General features: G+C 35.7%; 1 pseudogene; it reads right to left on the bottom strand.

The window, feature by feature from the left end:
* Positions 1-1500: 1500 nt before the first annotated feature.
* LOC102480064 (ATP-binding cassette sub-family G member 2 pseudogene) lies at positions 1501-2764 on the bottom strand (annotated as a pseudogene).
* Between the last annotated feature and the right edge of the window lie 3615 nt (positions 2765-6379).

The raw sequence follows: 6379 nt of genomic DNA, 5'->3' as shown, positions 1-6379 counted from the left end.
TCTCTAAGATAACTATCTCCATTCCCTGAATCTTTACTTAGGCTGGTGCCACTATGTTCGTTTACTCCTTGTAAATTGTGAGTATAGTCTTGCCTTCAAACTGGCTCAGGAATGATGCATGCCTGCCTCCACAGCTGACTCGAGAGTACAGATGATGTTACATTCCTTTTTTTAAAACAACAACAAAAACTTCTAATGTCATCAGAGAGGTGTCAATATTAAGATATGCAAGATGCATAGCTGAGGGAGAGCTCTCCATTGATACTTCTTTTTTTTAAAGAATTATTTTATTTTATTTCATTTATTCATTCATTTATTTTTTAATTTGACCAGAGGGGGAGAGAGAGAGAGAGAAAGAGAGAGAAAATGAGAAAGTAAGCCACCAGGTCGAGGACTTGAACCGTGGTCAGCCATGTGGGAGTGTCCAGCACCTTAACCACCTGTTGGTCCCTCCATCGACACTTTTAACCCATCCTCATGGGGAGGTGATGCTATTCACTCCCTGCCCTTTGTTTTATTCTTAAGTTCTCATTGTTTGTTTTTTTGTTTCTTTGTTTGCTTTGTTTAATTGCCAAAGAGTTCAACTGCCAAAGAATACATGTGCTCATTAGAAAGAGAGAGAGAAAGTATCCCCCCAATGAGGCATGGTCATACCATATTTTCTTCTTCATTTTTCCATCCTGATGGGAATTTAAGCATACACACAAACATTCCCAGGATGTTTGTCAAGTAACCAGGGTCATGTGGGACCCATTCCCTTTAACCACTAAACTATAAGGCAAACCCTTTAGGACTGTTCTTAATCTCTCACCATTTTGCAACCTCAGTTCACCCATGAATATGTTCTAGAATTACCTCCTTATTCAGTAGAATTCCATTCGATTTAATACCTCCCTTGAAACACAGACTGTAAAATAACTCAGTCTAGTTCAGGTGGGAACAAACAATTTTAATGGACAACCATCTCCCTAAATTTTCAGAAAGAGAGATTTAACCTCCATAATTATTATTACAGTAGTGCACTCTGAGAATATATGAATAAATTGAATTTTTAGCATTATTATATAATGCAGATATTTTTATTAAATAATGGCAGATCATAGACTCATAAAATATTTAAAAAAAAAGGCTACTAAGCTACCTTTTCATTTTAAAGATATGGGAACACATATTAGAGATATTAGAACTTGTCAGGAATTTCTAGAATTCATTTTTTTAGGCCAATACATTAGACTAGATTTCATCCCCATGAATATCTCGTGGCAAGATGAACTAGTATGTGTATGTACATAATATCACCAATTTTTGAACTGAGTTCTTTCACCAAAATTCAGTTCATTGTGATTTCAAAGAATATCTGCTGAAAACCATCGTTACTGAACCACAGAGTGAGGATGATGAAACAGAACACAACATAAACTTACTTCATTGAATACTTAAAATAAATCAAGGTGTTCCTGTCCAATGAGAGGAGAAATTACAGTAAATGAAAGGGGAAATTTAAGAATTTTTTTTTAGAAACAACAGTTTCAGGTAGGAACTTGTAAGAAAGATAATCATTCAAGCCAAGGCCACGTGATTCTTCCACAAGCCCCAAGAGATAAGGTCTTGTCAGACAGTTTTTGCCAATACGTGCTGCAAAGCCACTACAAGTACTCTTTGCTGTTATATTCAAACCTGGACAGAAGTCTTGTCTCCAAAATTCATTATGCTTCAAAGCTGTATAACCGTATCAAGGGATGTTGACGTACTGCAGCCATGACAACTAAGCTGCAATGGTTTTGAGACTGACCAACAGACATGAAAAAATCATCATGAACACGAAAGAGGTGGTCATGAGAAGTGTTGCTAGGACACCACACTCTGACCTGCTGCTATGGCCAGCGTCATGGAACTGGCCAAGTAAGCCCCCATCATAAAGGCTAACATCATGATGAAGAAGGCCTCCACTGTGGGTTTCGATCCTACCATGAAGAATATTATACAGGTAAATATAATACTTGATAATATCCTTATGAGAAGCATATCAGATAACAGTTTTGCAAAGAAATAAGATGCCACTCTATAGTAGCCACTGATATATTCATGTATAAAGAGTTTCTTCTGGACCACAAAAAAACCACAGCCAGCAAGCTGCTGAAACACTGGTTGGTGGTCAGAAAGAAGAGCACCCCAGCTCTATTCTGGATTCCAGTACAATGATTTTTTAAACCAAAGAAGATGGAACCTATATCCAGCCCCAGTATGATTGTGATAATTATCTGAGCAATGGAGGCCGGGAGGTTACCCAGTAAGTTTATGAATGAATGCCTGGAAATCTACTTGAGTTTATGACAAAAGGAGGTGGCACAGGTGATCTTCCTAAAGGCTACGCTCTTCTTTTTCTGGCCCTCTGATAATTGTTCTAATTTAGCCTTGGTTTCTCTGTAGAAGGAGGAATCGATGTAAAATTCTGCTGATTTTTATATGAGTGACTTATATCCCTTGACAGGTTCTTCAGTCTCCTTGGCTTCATGATCTTCCTCTCTGTTTAATACTATAGCAGAAGAATCTCCATTAATGACAGGGTTGATATAGGGCTCACAGTGGTAACCAGCTGATGAAAAGTACCCTAAAGCCTCCTGGCGGACCCATGAAACATAAGCCTTCTTGAGGCCAAAAAGTTTAGGCTATCAAACAATTTGAAGATGGAGTATTGAGGCTGATGAATGAAGGTAACTGTTGGTCACTGCTTAGACATTCTCTTGAGGAGCATAACATTCATGTCATAATATTGTAAATGTAATGTATCTGCTTTACAATTTTCTTAATATCATTGTCTTTTCCTTAATTTACTTTATTGTAAGAATACAGTATGTAATATATGACATAAAAGATATATGTGAATTGACTGTCAATATTAGCCATAAGGTTTCTGGTCAACAGTAGGCTATTAACAAAGTTTTGGGAGGGACCAGCAGTTAGCGTAATGGCTATGTCGCTGAACTCCCACATAGGCGACTACGGGTTGTGTCCGGGACCTGGTGGCTTAAAACTCACATGGGGCCCGTGTGCGTGCGTGCCCAAGATCCCGAGGGGAGAATGGAGGAGAAGGGATTAGTGTGGCTATCCCCGCTGGAGGGTGATTTCTTGATTTTTGTCTCTCTGTCTTTCTCTATATCTCCAGCAAACACAAACACCCTATAGCAAAAATCTCTCTGAAAAAAAAGTCTTTTTTTCTTAGAATATATACATTATATTTAAAAAATCTGTGTTCTTAGAATATATGCAAATATATACAGTTACAGAATATAACTATCATGAACATGATTAGATTACTATGTACTCCTTCACTATAAATATCAAATCAGCCAGTTTCTCCATTGAACCTGAGTCACTCATGTGGCAAAGGACATTAAATATTTCAGACCATAGAGTGACCTTCAGTGAACTGCACCCATATCAAAACCGGACATTTGGAGGAATACATCAACATTTCCAGACTTCTAGTTACTTATTAAATGGTTCCCTAGTAACCCTCGAGAGTTAATGCTCGCCCTTAAATATCCAACTTAACACCAGCAAATGGCTTGGGTGTTGAGTAGAACATAATCTGGATCATATTATGTACTTAAGGTTGTCTACACATCAACACCCATCTTACTTGGCCTGTAAACATAGCAGGCAGATGATCTGGAGACCTGACAGTCAAGGTAATTGTCTGACATCTTCAGTTGCTTCTGTCATCAAAAGCACAGTTAAATGTGGGTATCAAGTGAACTAACTACAAAACATAACTTGTCCCTGATTAAGAAAGTTAAGATATTTCAAACTCTAAAACCATAGTATTTTTATTTAGGAGGAATTAGGTTAAAAAGAAAGTGTAAAATTCAATCTTCTTATAATGATGCAAAAATAATAGTAACTACTTCTAACAAGTTAAAAAAAAAGATGTATTAACAAGCTACTTATCTGAGAATTTCAGGTGGTTTGTACACTCTGTCCTATTTAATGATTAACCAGGTTAAACAAAAAGGGCATTAGGAATATATACTATGAACAAAATGGGAAACTGCAAACCATACTTAAATAAGGTTCTAGGATTGGAATCACCAGCCATTTGCATTTGGTGATTAAAATAAAGAACCAGACTTCAGTGGTTGGTAAGGAATCTATACTTTATATATAATAACATATAATTATATCTATATATGTATATATGTATATATACATATATAGTCATTTTTACAGAGCATTTTATTTTAATGAAGCATGTCCATCCAACCCCAGAGGGAAAAAAATTAGAAGATTGGTAGCTTGGTAGTTAGAATTATGATACAGATGGAAGAATAAGAGACAATCAGTAGGAGCCAGCAGGTGGCATGGTGGTTAGGGCACTGGACTCCCACATAGACAACCATGGTTGGGGTTCTAGACCTGGCGGCTTGATTTCTTACCCACCTCCTTCTGATGACTACAACAAGTTAAATAAATAAATAAGTAATAATAATAATAATAATAAATTAAATGAATAACCTTTAAAAAAAAAGAATCAGTAAATGTATAAAAGATGTGTAGTTGTTTCCTCATTTTTTTTCTTATACTTTTCTCTGAGCTTGAAATTATATCCGAAAAAAAGGTTCAAAAAAAAAATCCAAAAAGTATTCAGCTTGAAATTTGTACAGGGGCCAGTATATGGCATAGCAGTTACATCTCTGGACTCCCATATGGCTGACTGAAGTTCAAGTCCCAGATCCAGTAGCTTGAAACTCATGCTGGGTGCATGTGCATGTGTGCCCAAGATCCCAGGAAGAGAATGAAGGAGAAGGGATTGTGACATGGCCGTCCCCGCTGGAGAGGTGATTTCTCACTTTCATTCTCACTGTCTCTGTCTCTCTCTGTAGAGCACATACTCTGTAAGACAAAAACCTCTTTAAAAATATTCTTATATACGTATGCTGCATGGCCATCTCCCTGGGGGATGGTTTCTTGTTTTCTGTCTCTTTCTCTCCAACAAACACATGCACCATATAGCAAACATCTCTTAAAAAATAAATAAAATAACTACATGTATATATACATATATACATATACATATATATAATATACATACACACATACATGCATACATATACATATACATATGAACCTGTTTATGGGAAAAAAATTAGTGAAGTCATGTGTTTACTATCAATTCAGGAGATGCTAGGAACACACTACCTAGTTTTCGTATCATGACTTGGATCTTGACTTATTTTGCTAAAACTGCACTACTCTTTTCCCTTCTCTTCCATGTGTGTACAATTTTTTTCCTAGCAAAACATTCCCTTGAAGTAAGGTAGACAACTGTGTTGAGATTTCTAAGGGAATCAGAGATGACAAATACCAAAGAAGCAGGAAGTCGTCAGTTGTTAAATTCTTCCAAGTTGAAACAGATAAAGTTGTTAGATGAATCTCCCTGTGAATAACATGCCTGCAGAAAATCAGGTGACTGAAAATTAAAGGCATTGTCATATCCATGTTTCTCAAGAAGATATGGATGACAAACATATCCATGTTTCTTAAGAAGATATGAATGACAAACAGGTTATAGTTTTACAAATATTAGAATTGAGTAGAAAATTCTATTGATGGTATATTTAATCACAAGTTCACTGGGTTTCCAATGACTAGATAAAAATGTGCCTGCCAACATCCCAGGTATAGCAGTGAAACAGACCTATTTTCCTTGTGTAAATATCTTTGCTTCTACATAAAAGTCAAATGAAAATGTGTCTACATATACAATTAAAATCCTTCTTAATACAAATAAAGAAAACTACATCATGTTCATTTAGGGAGTAGTATTTTTTAAATAAATTTTGTCATGTGCTTTTAACAACATGATGTTATGATACACATACAAATAGTAACATGGTTACTATGGTGAAACAAATGAACATACCCATCATCTCACATAATTACCCATTTTTCCCCTGTGGCAAGAACAGTTATAATCTATTCATTTAGCAAAAATTCTGAATCCAATACCTGAAGGCATTTTTCTAAGTGAAATAAGCCAGACACAAAAAGAAAAACATTATATAGTTTCATTTATATGTGGAATCTTTAAAAAAAAAAAAAGTGAATATACAGAGAGAATGAAAGCGTGGTGACCAGGGGCAGAGGAGACTATGTGATTTTTAAATATTACTCACCTATTGGGACAATTCTCATTTTAATTTCTAAGTCATTTGCTTCACAGAATTCTTTTCCTCTGAAACACTTCCAAAATATTTCAATTAACAATCAAATCACAATAGCATCAATCATCCCTAATGGTAGCAGTCAACTACACAATACTTTTAAGAATTACAAGTTTACCTTCTGGAATTCCATTTTCTGATATACTCAACTTTTA

Source organism: Tupaia chinensis, unplaced genomic scaffold (assembly GCF_000334495.1).
Source record: "Tupaia chinensis unplaced genomic scaffold, TupChi_1.0 Scaffold000633_1, whole genome shotgun sequence".
Classification (NCBI taxonomy): domain Eukaryota; kingdom Metazoa; phylum Chordata; class Mammalia; order Scandentia; family Tupaiidae; genus Tupaia; species Tupaia belangeri.
Note: the sequence above shows the minus strand (reverse complement) of the source record. Positions and strands in the feature narration are given on the sequence as shown.